This window comes from Falco peregrinus, chromosome 1 (genome assembly GCF_023634155.1).
Source record: "Falco peregrinus isolate bFalPer1 chromosome 1, bFalPer1.pri, whole genome shotgun sequence".
In the NCBI taxonomy this organism is placed as follows: Eukaryota; Metazoa; Chordata; class Aves; order Falconiformes; family Falconidae; genus Falco; species Falco peregrinus.
Genome location: NC_073721.1, coordinates 63,078,729 through 63,097,432, shown reverse-complemented (window position 1 = coordinate 63,097,432; position 18,704 = coordinate 63,078,729).

The following is an 18,704-nucleotide window of genomic DNA, read 5'->3' as shown; positions in this document are numbered from 1 at the left end:
TCAGCCAAGCAGTGACGTATAAGCTAATGAGTGGCAGGATCAGCTGTTGTGAGAACAGTAATTGGGATGGAAACATCTTTTCCAGGAAACCATACCGGACTAGGAAATAAGAGAGAGGCAAACCATTATCTTAGATTAGAAAGGCTGTGTTGTGGTAGTATCAAGCTAAAAAAAAATAATTAGTAAGAGGAAGCAGTTGATAAAAGACAGAAGTTACTGTGGGTTTTCTGGATTATATTCTAGCAAAATGGAACACGTGTGTGAGTTTTGGTTTGTTGTGGTTGGTTTTTTTTTTAAATTCTATAACTGTGTATACAGTGTATCTAGAGAATAGTTACACTTAGAAATTCTTTTGCCTCCCTCCCTCACCTGTAACATACCATAATTATTTTTTCTTATAATATAAGCCTAAATAATATAAGCTGGCCAACATTTTCTGTCTTTGACATCATTCATTTGGATGTCCCATGGCAAATAACCTAATACAGCTAATGGAGTTTCCTCTGCAGGTGACGCTGATGCATGCTCTCTGTTTAGCGACTGCAATGCAACCTGCAGATTCCAAGCTTGCATCTGTCTTCTCACTCTGCCTTCGAAACTGCATTTTCTCACAGACACATGGGTCACGCTCAGTCAGAGAGAAGTAATTAGCATGTCCTTGTTGGCTATTAGCTAAATTAATCATGCTTGTGCTGTGTCTGAGAAAATGGCTTAGTTATAGGCTGCCGTTCTCTGGGGAGGAGACATACTGTTTCTTAATGTTTTTAAAGCCCTACATGAATTTATGGTGCAGTACTAATTATGGCCAATCAGTGTATCCTCTTAGTTCGGAGGCATTCACTGAACGATACTACAGACTCATGATGATAAGCTTCGTGGCGATGAATCATAACTTTAATTGGCTGGCTGGGCCATCTCTGAAATCCATGGATGCTTAAAAATCCTTCAAAAGTGACAGTAAAACAAATCCTGGGACACTCTGAACCTCCCCTGATCATCCATGGGGTCTCTGAAGCCCTCCTTGATTTTGTAACCGATTTATATTAACTTCCTATCCACTTCTATCACCTCCTTGTCGCTGCCATGGCAAGGTCCTAGGTTGGCTCCCGTTGACGCTCCCAGAAAGCCGATGGCTTCGTGTCTGTCTGGCGAGGGGAGAGCTGGAGACAGCTCTTTCGGCAAGGCTCTCCCCACCTCCTGCAAATGGTTTTAACAGCTGAGAGCGCTGCTGAGAGTTCTGGGCCTGCTGCTTGCCCTTCTCGTGAGTCATCTGATGCTTCATAGGGAAACAGCCTCCTCTTCTGCACTACTTTCTGTGTAGGAATATGCAGAAAAAAAAAAAAAAATCTGTAGGGATTCAAAGCCTTTGTAGCTTGGCTAGGAGAGAGGAAGACATTTAGTGCTGGGATAACTTTCCTGGGCTGGCTAGGTGAGCTGTTTGATCTCTCTGGTCAGCTCATGCCCCTGAAGCAGACAGATGGCGAGGAGAGAAATGAGATGGTGGCCAAAGAGCCTTGGGGCTGAGCACTCCAAGGCTTATCTAGTCAGCTAATGCTTTCACAGGAAGACCTCCTCTGATTTCAGTGGGAAAGGAAGCATAATGAAGGATGAATAAAAAAAGATTAATTTCTTCAGAACCTGGCCCAGTTACCACTGCCTCTTGGCCCTGGACCTTTATTTTTGCAGGAGATCTGGATCCAGTTTCTTCATGTGTACAGCTAAGGGTGTACGGTAAATGTGACTTGTTGAGTTGTTTTGTGCTGGATATGTCCTGAACACCAGCTAGAATTAATGACCTGTTTCTGCCTTCTCATGTTTTCACAGATTATTCACGCTGGATGAGTGCAAGTGGAAGCTCTAGAGGAAAAAAATGAGGCATGATCTCAGCACCAGCTCTTTTAATCTGGTAGGTGACTAATCTGCTCTCACACCAGCTTCCTGAAAGCAGTGGAACTTCTGAGCAGTGAGCACAGAAAGTAGGGTTTATTTTAGAGCCCAAAGAAGATAATGCAGCCCACGGTTATCAGCCCTGGGGCTGAGCTGGAGGTAAAAACTTAGAGCTATTGAGAAATGACGCAGCCAAAAAGTACAGTGCTAATCAGCGATACAAACTGCCTGCTTTTTCATACTTCCTATCTTGGCTACAATAAGCCAAGCTCAGTTTTCAGAGACACCAAACAATATTTCACTGGAGGACAGGCACAATGTGGAAGCAACCCTCGTGCCTTAGTTCTGCATCCATAGAACAGAATATTTTTTTTTTTTTATGTGCTGTTTGCAATAATCTGTTGTACCCTGAAATTTAGCGGAGGAGTGTAAATTTCCACTGCTACTGTTTATCAGAATCTGTGTATGAGCCATTAGTGTGAAACACTAGTTTCAGAACTGCTAATGCTGAAAGGAAACAAATAATTTTAAGGGCCAAGAGAAATAGATATTTGAAGAAAATAATCAAATAAGCAAACACGTAACAAGCTGATTTCCTCTGTTTGTGGTAGTGATCTTATTACCTTTTATATACCCACTTACCTACAAACCATTATACACAGAGATTAAGTCTTTTCCTTAAGAACATCTGAATTTTTTTTTTTTACTGAGTTTTATCTAGGTGTCAGCTGCTTTGGAGATCAGACCTGCTCTTTTCCTCCCCATAGTGTAATCCCAGCCCAAAATAGCCTTTCACCTAAAGCTCAAGCCACAAAGGATGGCAGTATTTGCTGACTTTAGAAAGGGATTTTTCAATTTTTTCAGTGCTACATTTCTCTTGACCTCACTGCTAGGTAATCGCAGCACTTTAAAAGAAGAAGATTTCTGCTTTACCACGGTACCGAGATTTACTTCAGTGCCTTCTTTGTTAAGTCTTTAGTTGTTTATTTCACAGCAGCTGATGAGGATAAAATACAGAACCAACAATTTCTGCCTTCTCAGTCCCTGGTGATGCTTGTCTGTTCATATTTTCTGGATCTGACCTTATTTTGCTTCTCTGAAACATAATGGAAAACCTTGTAGATCATTCCTAAACTATGAAACAGCTAACCAACTGTCTTCAGATATTATTTCTGGAGCACTCAAAAGTGGATGGAGACAGGCTAAAAAATGAAATAATAATAATAATAAAAAAAATGGAATGTTATTAAAAAACACATGGAGGTGGTGGGCGGGTTTGCAAGCTGCAGAACTTGACTTCCATGGTTTCTGCACTTGAAAGCTGCTCCTAAATGATATGCTATTTTTGCCTGTTCCATGTAGTACCTGCATGTTTTATTCAAGTCCCTTAACTCAAATCTTCCGTAGCCCATTACTACTTCTTTTCTTTTTCTGAGTGTCCAGCTGGCAGAAGGACATCCTGCACAATCCCCTCAATCTTGCAGTTTCTGTTTTATAAGGTATCAAGAACAGAGAAGTTGGGGTTTTTTTCACATAGAGACACTTCTGTGGTCACAGTCTCAATAGCCCTGATGACTTTGCCAGGTACTTGAGTGAGGAGGGATATAGTCATAGTTATCACATTTTTGCCTCCTCTTTTAATGCCACAGGAGACAGGTGTGATGGACTTCTATCCAGAAGGAAACCACAATGCAGGGACAGACTGTTAAGGGCAGTTTCCATTGGCAGCTGCTAAGGATGCTTCCCTGTTATCAGATATCACGTCATCAGGACTCCAGTTTGGAAATACCAGCTGGTTACCTGAACACATGCACAAGATTTGTGCCCTGCAGGCAAGCATATCGTTGGCACTTTCTAATGGAGTGCTGCTAAAACACGATAATAGTGGGGGGCAATTGAGTTGCTATTAATTTTCCTCCTGTGAACAGCAAAACAGATGCAGGTAATTCCTGAGGTAATTTTGGGGAGGATGCAGGAAACGGGCAAGGTCACAGTGCAAACGGGCGATCGGGCAATCGCAGTTGGGCCGATAGGCACAAAGTTATCTTGCTAGCTAGCAAGAGGCACTTTGTACTACAAATAACTTAATTGCTTATAAATCTGCATAGTTAATTTAGTATAATGGAGATACTTTCAAGCTACCTAGTATCTCAGGCTGACTGGGTCATATAGGCAAGCTACAGGATAACATGCACTAGACGTTTTTTCTTTTGTTTTTTTTCTGTTTACTTCTCACTCAGTTTATCTCTACTAACCTGGTCAAGTTTCAGAAAGCAGAGTAAACCCCAAGAAATCTTCTATCATTGTGAAGTGCCTTCTAATGATAAAAGCATATAAGAAACTGCTTCTCTGCTCCTGCTTTGCTCTAATTGTGGGAATGCTGACACTGAACTTTTGTGTGATTAACAACATCAGAGTTAAGCTTGATGTACTTGACATATTCCTACTGCTTATGAATACTGAGCCCCCAGAATACATGGGAAGATTTAGAAACCCAAGTGTATTTGCACAAATCTGAGACCTGTAAACGTCTGGTCCATTTGCAAAAATATATTACTCATTCTGTGCCCTGTAGAGTCTTTATTCTTGATATGCTGTTAGTTTTCTTTATTTAGATTTGAAATGCTAAGAGACACCTTTCTGAGATTATCTTTTGGGAAACAGGAACTAAAATTTTATTGGCAACACAAGTATCCATTTCAACAGAAAATAAGACAGCCATCCCCATGTAGACGCTCCTTACAATTGCCTTCATCACATTACCCCCTGCAGAATTCCTCCCCAAGTCATGCCTTCGCAGTGTTATTGCAATATTACAAAATTTAGATTGCTCAAACCATGGTGGAGAGCTGTTTCCAGGAAATGCCACAGAAAACGCCCTGCCAGGTTTTACAGTATGGGAAAACCTTCCTGCAACCACTGGGTTAAGTGCCGTTGCAGCAGTTAGAGATTTCTTCACTTATTTTTAAAAGAACATATACATTGATAAAGATCCTCAAACTTTTGATGACTATTCAGTACTGAAAAAAGTCACTGAAGACATCATAATAATGGTTATTGTCAGTAGGTGTTTTGCTTGTCTTTAATTTGGAACTGCTTATGTAAACTTTAAAAATGTTTTGAGATGCATTGCCTTTGAATGATTCATTTTAACTGGTCTCAGTTCTTAAGTAGTAGGGTATGTGATATTTCTGTTCTTTGGGTGTATGGTTAAAACAGCACAATGATGATAAATAATCATTATAAATAATATTGACTTGATAGGAAGTGCTAAATATTTGATTAAAATTTTGCCGTTTGCTTAGGAACAAACCCACTGAAATTCTTGTCGCTACTGCTGCCAATCGCCATCCACGTTTCATGGTGCCTTATCTGTAGTGTATTGAATAACGTCAACAAAATCAGCGCATCATGTACTTCTAATTTGAAATTGTGGATTAACAAACACTGATGCTGGAAGTCATGCTGAATCTAGAGCCTGGGAATATTTCCATCAATACCCAACAGGCATTTTTTAATGTTTTCTGTGACCGCTGATATGACTGACCCACTGCAAACTAATCCTGTATTTCACTGTTACTAACATCACGGTGGTAGCAGAGATCCTAATCTTCTGTGAAAATATTTGCAAAACTTTTCAGTTTTCCTTAATACTCTACTGTGCCAACCTTATGTTCGATTTTGGAATTTTTTGGATGGTAACATATGATCTGGTTTTTTTTTCCCCCCACTTAGACAAAAGGCTCTTTATTTTGTGCTTTCAGTACTAAGGGCGCTCGTGCTCGTTCCAGCAAGGCTTCATGTTACAGTTTAATCTGAGAACCTCACATCTGTGGTGGGCAATGTGCTCGTCCATTTGCACGTTCATTCTCACCTCTGCACAGACATGTGTCTCAAAGAGTATTTCCTGACTCTCTTAGGGATTTTTTTCACTTGTTATTTTTTGCAAGACTTACTTTCCTTCTGAGGTAAGCACGGGAAAGCACTAGTGCACAGGATTTGAGCAGCTTTGCTTGCAGTCTTATTACAAAATGGGTATTATAAGCATGAACTTGAACACCAGGTTAGAAAGTGTGTAGGATTAAAGTTTGGTGGAGTGGGATTAGGAAGTTTTTTTCTGTGGATGGTTCAAGCTAACTCCCACTGATGTAGATTTTTTTTTTTAAGTTAGGGAAGAATCAAAGCAGTGTAAATGAGATACAGGTATTAATACCACCCATACCTGGAACTAACAATTTCAAATCTCTCCTTAAACCTATTTATTTAAATAAAATAAATTTCTTGCAAAGACAGAAAGGAAGGACTTTCTTTACCAAAGGTCTGTATGTCTGAAGATATCTCAGCTCTGTCCTGTCTGAGTTTCCTGGGCCTTCGCAGATTTATTAAGTTTAAAAACGAGCCCATCCCTACTGAGACAACCTTGGATGGAACTAGAAAGCAATGTTCAGAACTAACTGGCTTCAGGGGGTTATTTTGTGGGGACATGAAACAAGGTCACAGGCAAATTCTGCCAATGCAGAAAAGTTCAGATTTGAAGTCGGGGCTGAGAGGAGGTGGTGGGCTCCCTTCCCAGTGCCACTGCAAAGGACCAGGCTGGCTTTAGTTTTAAGAGGAGTACTGAGGCTCAGCAGTGGAATGACCAGTGAGGAAGGCCCTTGCCACCAGCCATTCATCCTCCTTTCACTTGTACACTGTGAGCAACAGCAGGACCCCCGTTCAAAGCTGGAGGTCATTCCTTCCAAATGGACCTTTGGCAAGTGCAGGGGCTGGACTTCCGTAGCTGCTGACCTTTGAAAGGAAGACCTGGGGAAGATAAAGAGAGCAGGGTTATGTGTTTTCTTGCTAGCTGAATTTGTTATCGCTGTGGACTCAGCTAGAGCAGGAGTATTCATTATCTGCAGCAGAATTTGAATGTAGCTGGAGAAAGGAGCAGAGTGGGGGTAGGCCCGTGGGCTGCACAGGTTTCTCACCAGTTTGGATGCCATTATTTGCACCTAGTATGCTCTTATTTGAAGGTAACCATGGAGTTCCGAGGAAGAGAGTTGATGTAGGAACTGGACAAAGTTCTAGGGCAGTCTTGGAGTCAGGTTAGCACACTTGACTTCAGGTGATCCATGTTTTGAAATGCATGTCCTGGGTAACCTTTAGAAAAAGCAAAATTCTTCTAGTTCTCAGTCTTCAGTGTGAGATGCTATGTTCTATGCTTTCTTTTTCATCTATTTGTCAAAACTATAAGCGATTTCTAAACTGGGGTGCAAACCTCAACAGAGGTTTCCTATCTTTTTTCTGTGCCCTACTCTTGGGATCAGACTCCTGGAGACAGAGACTGCCTGCTATGTGGTAGCAGGAATCACCCATTCTTGAGGCTTCTGTACTTGTGTAATGCAAATAATCATCTTTCCAAGGTGTGTGTCAAGTCAGTTTTGAACTTAGCCTGACCTGAATTTGAAGTCAGCTCCTCAGAGCAACCAAATTCTCATCTACAAATAATTCCATGTTAACAATTTATTGAAGATCCCTGAATCTGATTCAAGGACCTTTCTCTTCTTTTCCCCCTCTTTTCCCGTGCCCCCTGACCCCCATCTCTCCTTAGACTCTATTTTGGGCAAGTAAATGCAGCTTTTCACTGAAAAGCAGTAAAATCCCACCCAGACAAAATAGATTTCAATTGAGTGACACCAGCGTGGAACTGCAGTGAGTGAGGCGGTGAATCAGAAGGCACAGATTTGATGGACAAAGAAAGATACATCAAATGAATGATGTAAATTGGATAAAAGTGATTGCTTGCTAAAGAACGTGCTGTCAGAATTATAGAAGAAGTACAAATGGAGCAAACACTGAAAATAATTCAGTAAGGCAAGGAAAAAAATCTTCTATTCATCATCAGCCCTTTATTACTGAATTTGCTGAAATATGATTCAGAATGTGATTGTGCTATATTTTTTCTTTCTTTTGGCTTTTTGAAAATGAATAAAATCTAGTAGTTACACAATGGCAAGACATCCTATTCCAAGATCTAGGACTCACTTGATGTATGATTGGGCAAAGTCTATAATAATTTTGTGCTTCGGTTTATCTACAGAGAAGAACAGTAGAGCTTAACCACCTCAAACCGGGTGCGTTAGGCATGTTCATTTTGTGTTTATTAAGTGCCTTGAGATTCTGGTATGAAAGGTGCAGTAAGTTCAAATTATTAGTATCCCAATAAAAGTCAGTACTTTTTTAAGAGTTAGAGAGAGCTGTAATTATGCTTATTTAGTATCAGGAAAAAGCAACCACCTTTCAAAATGAAATAATTGTATTTAGGGTATTTTCCAGTTTAGTATTTCCCCTGCTTTACCCCTTCTTTCCCTACAGTTGTGCTGTTTCTGTAATTAACATGTTAGAAAATGTTTCTAGTGTCCTGTGAATTTAAGACACTGCTTGGTAAGATAAAGCCACTTGATATCGTGGCAAAGTAGCCAGTGGAGTGAGGCAGAGGCTTTCTGTGCCTGCTTATCTTTTCCACCTTGTGGTAAACTGTCCAAAACAAAGCATACCTAAAAATTATAAAAGACAATTAAAATATAACCACCCTAAACAATCTCCCATCCGTGAACCTATCAAAAGTCACAGCAGATTTCTGTGACAAGATATTTTATTAATCAGATGCCATTCATGTCATGGAAACACAATAAACCAGACGTACTGGCCTGTGGTTATCAGGGTGGGAGTTTGACTCAGCTAGTGTGGAAAGAATAAAAAGCAGAAATAGGGATGTGGAGGAGGAAATTTATTAACTCAAGAGTTTTACCAGACATCAGAGTAAACTGTCACTTCACCATCATCTTAATGCTCACCTTCACATACCTGCAAGCAGAATCACAGGCGGCTGCTTTTCCAGCTGCTGTTTGTAAAGTTGTGCTCTGAGTCAGCTGCCAAGCGCTGTGGCTTACAAGGAATGTGTAAGAGAAACAAATGCAATGTTACACCTTGTGTTCTTAATAGTCTGCTGTTAATGGGGAGCTGGAGTAGGCTGTGTGGGAGCTGTTACTGGTGATCTGGGAACAGCTGCCTGGCCTGGCTCTGCCCCGTGTCTGCAGATTGCAGGACCCAGACGCAGTGTGTAAACTAGTGTGAATTACACAATCACAGAGAGGGTGTGAGTTAAAAAGAGTTGCAGAAGCTGCTTTTTTGCAACACACAAGAGGATGTGAGAAAGTGTGAAGGTGTAAATTAAAGAAGTCTCCTATATTAACCTGCACCTTGGCCAAGTAAGACGAGCCAGCTTTAGACTCCTTCACACTCACTTAGACTCAATCACACCCACTTACCACTGTTCAACTCGCCCTTCCTTGACCGATGTAATAAATATGTGATGTACCCCCATGACAGAGCAAAACACCTTCCTCAAAGGAGCAGTCAGCATCTGCCAAACCCAGAGGCTGAAAGTACTCGCATGTAGCCTGTGTGAACGCGCTGTTTTTGCCTAGGATAAAAGGCGTGTTGTAAGAATACCCTGCCCAACTCTTTCTAAACCTCCTGTACAGGCATGCTATACTGGCTGAGGTGAGCTGAGTTTATTTTCCCCTCCAGTCAGGAGTGCCATCATGATACATAGTGTGTGTGCGGGAGATAGAGTCTGACGCTGGATTGCGATCAAGTCCTATTCATCTTATTCTGCCGGTGACCGGGGGAGATATGTATGCAGCCTTTTCCAGAGATATGTCTTTTGCATAGGGCAGCATCGGAAAGCAAAGCAAATCTAACTAGATAATTGCACCAGGCAGTGAGGGGCTTTCTGCTTTCATACAGAAAACAAACCCAATGGGTTACGCTCATCCTCCAGCTTGACGATAACCAGCTTGACCTCAGTGGTTTATTACAAAGAGCATGAATCTGGCTCAAAGAATCTTTCTGTTTCTGCTTAAATGTGAGCAACACAGGGAAAAAGGGGAGTGGAGTTCATGCTACTCTTTTTATTGATGTTCTGTAGATTTATTTTGATTTTTTTTTTTTTTTTAGAAGCAGCTTTGTACCCAGATGTACACACGAAGGACAAGATGTTGCCTTTTCTTTGTCAGGAAATAGGAACTGGCCTGTGAAAGCAGGCCCAGTGACAAAGTGACAGCACTTGTAACCCATCTCCTCTTGAGGCTGACAACACTAAGCCTGGCTTACAAGTCTGTCTCGGCTCCTCAGGGTGAAGGTAATGCAACTTTAATCAGCCTGTGTATGGTTCTGTCCCAAAGGTCTTCCTCAGTTCTTACATCTTATGCTTCTGAGGCACTTTGAATTTTCTTTTGGTGCCAATCCCCGTTTCCAGGAAAAGAATCAGAGGGTTCCTGGGGAGGTGTTTGTAATACACTGTGATAAACAAAAGAATAGAATGCATTAACTACTTCAGGAAAGATGAGTTAGTTAATAGGATCTTCCAAGAAAAGTTCACATCTACTTCATTTCCTTGCCTTTCATGTGTATGTAGATGACACTTCAAACTGCTTCCATTTACTTTTTCTCCCACTCCCCTGATTGCCTTGAAATGCTGCACTTGTACAAAAAGACTAACTGATGGCATTTTCTCAGATGGATTAGTGAGAAGCTATGAAGAATGACTTTCAGATGTAGTATCCCATCCCTTAGCTCATGCAATCGCATAGTTCACATGAATTACTTTGAGTTGATGTTGACAGAGAAAAAGCAAAATCCAGTTCAGAAGACAGTGGGTGGCACCTAAGCCCAACAGGAATTTCTCTGAGGAAATTGCACCTGGCAGGCTCTTTCCTACACCCCACAGGCCTACGTGAATTAAGTGATTGCCTTGTATTCAGGACAGCAATATTGCAGTTGAGGCAATGCCACACACCTACAGTTCTCACTTCTCAGGAAAAACACAGATAAAAACAGTGGAGCAGAGAAAACGTTAAATAGGATAGATGATTCTCTCTGAAACTATATTGTTTGTTGCATATATTGTTGTTTGCCACACAGGGTGATGGGCACCCCTCTTTTTCCATACACAAGAGTGGTAGATGGGCAAGAACTTGCACCTCCAGCTGATCACCTTTGTTCTGGCACCTTTGCTTGGCTAGGGAACAGCAATGAAAAGAAGAATCACAGTCTTAATAACTTAAAGCAGTTAATAAGGCCCTGTATTGGCATCCAACATTCAGCTTTTCCGCTGACATTAAAAAAAGAAAAAAAGTTGCTGACCTTTACCCCAAGCTCTTCTCCCCTGTTTGCACTGTGGATATGTCATTGAAATGTTATTTTAAACACCAGGCTGAAAGGTGAAATGGTACGGAGGACACTCATCCTTGCTAAAGAATGCAGTGAGTCAATAATGATCCATATCAGCAGTAATGAGCTGTTCCTGCTCTCATCTGCCTGAGCGTTCTTAATTTTATTAAAATGATGTTGACTGTAAGAGGTATAAAAAGGAAGGGGAAAATGGGAACACAATTAGCATATAAGAAAATGGAAAAGACCAAAGCAAAAAGGAAAAGACTTTAGGTGCCAAAGATGTTCAGTTCAATTATTCGTAGTTGGAAAAACAGTTGAATTTGCAAAAAAATACTTTTATGTAGGGGAAATTTAGTTGCTTGTTTTTCTTAAGAAAAAGCTTTGAAAGTGTCCTCTCTAGGCATTTTTATGCGCTGCACTACTTCAGATTTATCACAAAGTTTTTAATGGGTATTTCAGGAGAAGGGAAAGCGTGGGAGATAGGGGTAGGTTCTTGAAAAGGTGAAATGAGACAAAAAACATAAGGCTTAAGAGTAGCTGCCTTCAGGGTGGTCAAAAATTAAATTCAAACATATTGTGATTAAAAACCTGTACAGACTAAGTTGAATTCTGCCATGGCCAACTGGATATACTGACCTACGCAGAAACTAAACCTGGGTCAAGCAGATTTGCCCACAACTCTCCCATGTGCTGTTTAAGGCTGCTGGTTTAACCAAGGAGCTCTTCCAACCGTAGGGACCATGTGTGACATGCAACTGCCACTTGGGGGCTTTGAATGAAAAGGAGAAGCAGCAGGACTTGAGGGGCACTTCATTTTTCAAATTCCCAGCCTGTTCAGAGACCCACAGAGCTCTCTGAGAAGTGCCCTTGAGAAGCACGTGTGCGGCTCAAGCAGATTTCACTGTTTTCAGCTTGGAGGAGCACTGAGATCCATCTTGCTTTCACAAAGATATTTTTTTTTTTTGTTCTTTGAGAACTAAGCTTTATCTGAAGCGATTTCATGCTTAGAGACACTGATTTAATTTTTTATATGCCTTACTTTTGCATTTTCACTCACCTCTGTGTGTTTATGCTTTGTCTGGAACTGATGCATCTAAATACAGGCGTGGCAGGATCTAATAGAAAGTTTAAATCACTGAAAACTGCATCATTGTTTTCAGGAGATTTCCAGTTCAGCAGAAAAGAGAGTAAGACTGGGGGAAGGATTATGTGTTTATAGATCTCTTTTGTAGAACCATACTTCTGTGTTTCTAGCTATTGATTTGTATGTAAGATAACAAAAACTGTTTCATTGTTAGTCTAGAAGTCTTGGTTATTTCTTTGGAAAAGAGGATTATCCCATTAATTTTTCTTAGTCAGCTGATCTTATATTTGAAGGATAATTGTTCAGAAAGCCAAAGTATGGGGGCATTAACAGAAGAGAAATAAAGAAAGAAATTTAGTTCAAGATACTAGGTTCAAAGATTCTCTTTCTGATCGCTAAATAAATGTTAGCAAGGACTAAACATGAATTTCATAGGTCGGTAGGATTTTTTGCAATATTTTCACTTTTGCTAGTGTCTTCTATATGGAGGGTCCTAAAGCTCCTCATGAAAAAAAACCCAAAAACCCACTATTCCAAGATCCCAGGTTCCCTTGTAGCATTACTGTTGTGAGCTGGTTAAAGTTCAGGGCTGGAATTCAGCTTTAGACTTTCTAATGAGTGTGCAAGGGTTTTTGAAAGTACTGGGTCCCTTGAACATGACACTGATTTTGGGCAAGCGATACAAACTTATTACCTTTGAAGCCAGCATAAGGGAGTTTTTCAGTAATTTTAGATCCTGTATACTCCTCAACTTAACCAAAATACTATTCTTCAACTGGTAAAAATTCTTACTTTTTTTTTACATTTTCAACGTGGCGTCCTGATGCTAACTTTGTTATGTAATAGAAATACAGGGATACAGGGAATTTTAGTTAACATCGCCATATGTCATTTAACACTGAGAAGGTAGGCTAGAACTAAACACTGCCACACATGCTTCAGTTATTCTGGACTGCTGTACTATGGCCTATATTTTTTTCAAGTGGTGAAAGTAACGTATATACACTAGACACTGAAAATATAATTTAATTAATTTGCATCATTTATATTTGGAACTTTCAGAGAAAAATCAAAGATAAGGGCTTTTTTTAACAAAACCAGCTCTGACAACTTTGCTGTCACAAAATTTCATCTTGAGCTATTTAATATCAATAATATCTTCACTTAAATTTAAATGGCTTTAGAATTAAGAGATAAGCAAACAGGGCAGCTAAAGCATACAGTCATTCTTGTTACGAGTTATCTCTAAGATCCATCTCAATTAGTGTCTTGTCTCTAATTTGTAGAGAATGTAAGAACTGGTCAAACATGTGTCATCTTTAAGCAGTATTTGCCTTTGCCACTTCATGGGTATAGCATTTTTGAACTTTGCCATCTCAGCTTCCTTAGCCTAAACCAGTGAGGATTTGTTCAGCACGGAATGGTAGCTTCAGTTATTTGCATCATCAAGTATCTATAATTTGCCTTCTTAGGGCTGCTGCCTGTATCCTGCATTTTACTTTCTTGAGCTACTGTTCCCTTAATATTACCTTGGGAGAGAGTGCCACATTCAGAAATGCGGTTTTTCAAACAGTACTCGGTTGGAAAACCTGCTCATGTGTGAAAGTTGTACAAGTGGAAGATTTATTACAAGAAAAAGATCCTGCTTTTGCTTTCTGCTTGCTGCTTTAAAAAATAACCTAAAATTCTGCAATTAATTTCATAATAAATTTATTGTGAAGCATTTAAACTCAGCAGAGAAATCCAGTTAAATAAATGCTTTTGTTCATAAAGTATTTAAAAAGATATAATTATTTTATTTTTGTTCCCTAACCCTGTAATTTCCTCATCGTCAGGAGTCTACGGTGAAATCATTATGTGTCATCTGCAGTCTTGACATTTTGCTCCTGCCCTTTTAATTCAGAAAAGCAAGTAGTGTTTGCTACTTACTAACTGAAATAGGTGCAGGAAAATTAATTAGGTTTAATAGGAGACAAAGGCAAGAGGGATATGGTTTCATTTGTGCCCTCAACACATATGGAAAATTACAGTTGGCATTGCTTTAAGAAAAATAAAACAAAACAAGGGTAGTCTTTGGTTTGACAAGGTTACTTGTTCTTAGGGAACAGTAGCTGAAATTGTAATCGTTGTGAATGTGGTTGGAGAAGAGCTTATGGCTCTGGAGTGGAAGGGTACCACTCGCAAAGGAGACACAGCTTGTGGTATGGCTGGCCCGGGCAATACACCCTCCAGTTTTGTGTGGGAAGGGGAGGCACTGCCCCGAGGAGGGTTTAGCTGTACATTCTTGAGAGAGAGGTTTGGGAGAGGCTGTTCCTGATGTTTGGCTCACACTGAATTCCAGATGTGGAAGGACATGGTAAGGTCCAGCCCTGGCAGAGGTGGGATAGCATTCACAGTGGCAGTCTTGTGAAACAACGTTCTTGATCCCAGCAAATTTCTAACCACACATTTAACCTCTGATGTGGGGAAGGAAAATACATTGGCATACACATTAGACTGGTGATCCCTTGTTTAATGTTACGAGAGAGTAAACTTAGTCTTCTTCATTCAGTTCTTAGCTCTGTTTGTAGGTGTTCTGCATGACCATAGTCAACTCCTTTCACCTCTGTTTCTTTACCCATGCTTGTAATGGCAAGATTTAAGTTACAGGAGATGTAAGGCTGGGTGACTAATACCGCCAGAGAGATGTAAGATTTAAAGTAACATATGCATCAGATTTAAAGCAACATATGCATCAGATTAGTTCAGTTTAACTTTAGCCATCCAGATGTTAAGTTTTAGATTTCCTTCATAGTTAGTGAACAGAGATAGTTATCTCCAGAAGCATTTCATTCCATTTACCTTTGAAACCCTCCTAGGATGGAAAGAATGACAGAGTGGGTAGCTTAAAGCAGAAGCGTACTCCATATCTTGAAACAAAATCTAGGTACATGTACTTTGGCAGTACATGTTTCATGCCTCCATGGGGCGTATATACCTCAAGCCATTAAGCAGTGATAAATGCACGATTTTGAATACTTTTCATTCAAAAGTTGTAGTAAAGGGGAAACTTCGGGGTTTTTTTTTTCTTCCATCTAGTAAAATGAAAAACATTTAACCTTTTGACCACGTTAAATCACCTTAAAGATATTAAACCATTTTAAGAAAGTTACTGTCATGCAAGATCTTGGCCAAATCAGTCTTTGAGTGACATTCTGCTTGCAACCCAAAAACTATTAAAAATAGATAGCTCACCTATTGCACTTCTGAGGTTGCATTTTTTTCAGAAGCTACTGTCAAGTCTGTCAAATGGAAACTAATTGACAATCTGATAGAAAATACTGTATAACTCCTTTATAAACTCTTGCTCCAAGAAATCTCAAGGGTCTACACACATTTTGGAATCTGAAACCGCTTATCTGTATTCTGATGGTATCTGGTCATGTAAACACTTTCTCAGCTCTGTTGACTTGTCTAACTACAGGATTCTCACCCAGAATAGAAAAATGATCTTGATGATAAAATCAAACGAGAAATTATCCAGTATTGAACCTCCTCTTTTCATACTAGATTTAGTTCTGCTTCTTTTGTGCTATAACCTATAACTTTCGGATTCCAAACTTGGCTAACTGTTTTGGTCTACACAGCATGCTGTGATACAACCATGACACTATCATTCCCTCAGTTTCTGTTGGACAGCCCAAAATTCCCAAAGGACAAATTTGGCCTGCCTTTTCTGATGCTTTGGGAAAAAAAAAAAAAAAGAGCTGCTTATGACTAATAAATTCATGGTTTAGTTAATGTATGGCTATCTCTGGACCTGACTTTTGCTCTCGTCAAGGTGTCGTTTACACATTGGAGTGCTCGTGCACTTCTGATGATCCAAGAATTGAGGAAACCAGAATGGAGACTGATTCAAATTTCTGACTTGATTAAATTTTATCCCAGAGTCTCCTTGTAGCGATGGAGAGAAATGTAGCTTTTGAAGTTACTACTTACAGTTTTATAAATAGGCTATTTAGTAAAAAGTGAGAAAAAGACAGAGAAAAGTCAAGCATCATACAAAGAGGTGAACCCACTTAAAAAGGGAGAAGTGGGATTTTCAGCAGTGAAGGAAGAAGAAAGATAGCAAAGGCAGTAGGAAAGAAAGGTGAAAGGCTTGATTTGACAGTTAATTTAAAAAAAATTCTTTCCAAAGAAGTCATGTTGTTTGTAAATCACCTACATGCTCACCATGAAGCTTCAAGGAATTATGCCCAGCATTTAAACACTGCATTCCAGCTGAGACTCTGAAAAGGACTTCACAAATAATGGACTAAATTTTAATAGTCTGAAAGGACAGTGTTAAAAAACTTCTAAGAAAACCATTTTTTCTTCTTTTCTACAATTAAAAAAGAAAAAAACCCAGAACACCAAACCCAACAATCTAGGGGAATCCAGCTGAGCATAGAAAGACCTTTCTAGTGCAGGTAGCCATGACTTGTATTATCCTGCCCAGTACTTATTAATTGAGCAAAATATTTGTCACACTTAGAATTGTCAAAAATGTAAATGAAAATACTAGATACTGCACCGTGTGCATTCTGTACTTCTTCCTGCTCATTTAAAAGAATTCCTATTAAAAAATTTTAATCTTTGATATACAATAATAATAATAATAAAAAATAATGCCAGCTGCTAAGTATAAGCTCGTTTTATACGGTTTTTCCTTTGGCACCGTATTTTAATTTCCCCATCGTTTTCAGCTTTTGTGATGTTGTGTTCAGCATTTGATGCTAAACAGTTTTGCTATGGATTAAAAAAGCAAAGTGTCAGAACAAAGCTCATGTTAAAGCTTCAGTTTGAGAGCCAGGCTAACATGAATCCAGTTCTGTTTATCAGAACAATCTCTTGTTGTCAACTGTTTCAAATGCCAGAGCTCTTTTAAATACCACTAACATTGCCAGAGCCTCATTTAAACATGTATTAGCAAGGTAATCCTTCAATCATAAACTTGCCACTAAGACATAAAGGGGATGATTACTGACATTCTGTGCCCTTTTCAGAATTACCCAAGGGAAACAATATAATTAATACTTTGGGCTCGCAGTGACCCCGGAGTGTTCATTGGAAAGCAAAGGAAAATAAAGGAAAATTATGTCAGCAACTGATTCTCTTCTCTTCTCTCTCCCCTTTCATTGTACTTCAGAACAACTTGTGAAAGAGTTGTATCAACGAAGTATCCTTGTTTAGGTGGCTGTAGTTCTCATTAGTTACATCTTTGTGAGGGAAGAAAAGTAACAAAATATGACATATAGTTTAAGTCTTGGTCAATTTGTATGGTGCTGGGAGGAGATCACTCCTATTAGTTTCAAGATGCTGTAACTTGTGACTCCCCCCTCCCACGCTCTTGCACAGCTAAACAAGGAGCCCAGCTAATTGTCAGGTCGAAGCTTGATTTACTACAACAGTGCCGCAGGCAGCAGCATGTCCTGCTGAGATGTTAAGATATAATGATTGTTTCAGTGCCAAATTCAATATAATATAAAATAAAAATCAGTAAAATTCATCCCATATCTCAAAATGTAGCTGAATGCCTCCTGCGAAGCAGCCGAACTTAGTATGTCAAACAGATAAACTAATTTGCAGCAATGCTGTAACTAATTATCCTGAATTCTTTGGGCTGCTTGCTTTCTGGTACTGCTTTGTAATATTGCAGCTTTTCCTGGGGAAGATCAGAGTTTTAAAACCATGTTCAAGATGGCTGCCATGAAATTATATGACATTGGAATAGTTGCTGTAGTCACAAAAGGTTTGAAAACGCTCACGCCACCTAGGAAGCCAGGCAGTTATTCTTCCTGACAAGTAGCCTGGGCAAAAAGGGGATGTCAGATTCCATGGCTGCCCCCCCAGGACCTGTTTGCACAGCCCAGGGCCCGCTGTGTCTCTGGGACACAGGACAGGGACCTGCCCCGGGCCCGCCGTGGCTCTGGGTGGGGAGGGCAGCCAGCACCCTGCCTGCAGCCACCGCAGCTCGGAGCAGCAGATACTCTCCGGAGGCTTAAGTAGAAGAGGCATGACACTGCGCAGCGGTGACAGCAGTGCTTCCAGTGCTGCTGTCCTTGCCGCGTGCTCCCAGCTGCAGTGGGAGCCCAGCTGACCTGAGGCAGGAGCAGGAACTGGCCCAAACTTGCTCTGAGACTGAGGGGCTCCTGGTGTCACCGCCTGGGTGGGTTATACCCAGTGTCACCCAGCAGCACTGGGGCAGCGTGGAGGGAGCAGAAATGGCATTTTACAAGGGGCAAAGCTCAGGCATGAAAACCGATCCTACTAGGTCCCACGTGATGATCGTTTGTAGATGAAGGGTTATGCTTCTTTCTCACTCCGCTTTGCTGCTTCTGTCTCTAAGCTGGTTTCTATTCTTTTGGGAGCCCATTTCACCGCTACAGTAAATCCTCTGGAACTGCCCAGGTTACCTCAGGGAAAGATTTGGCACCATGATCAGTGGCAAGCTGTTACAGCATGTAGTGCTCTGTAGCTTTCTGTAGCGAGC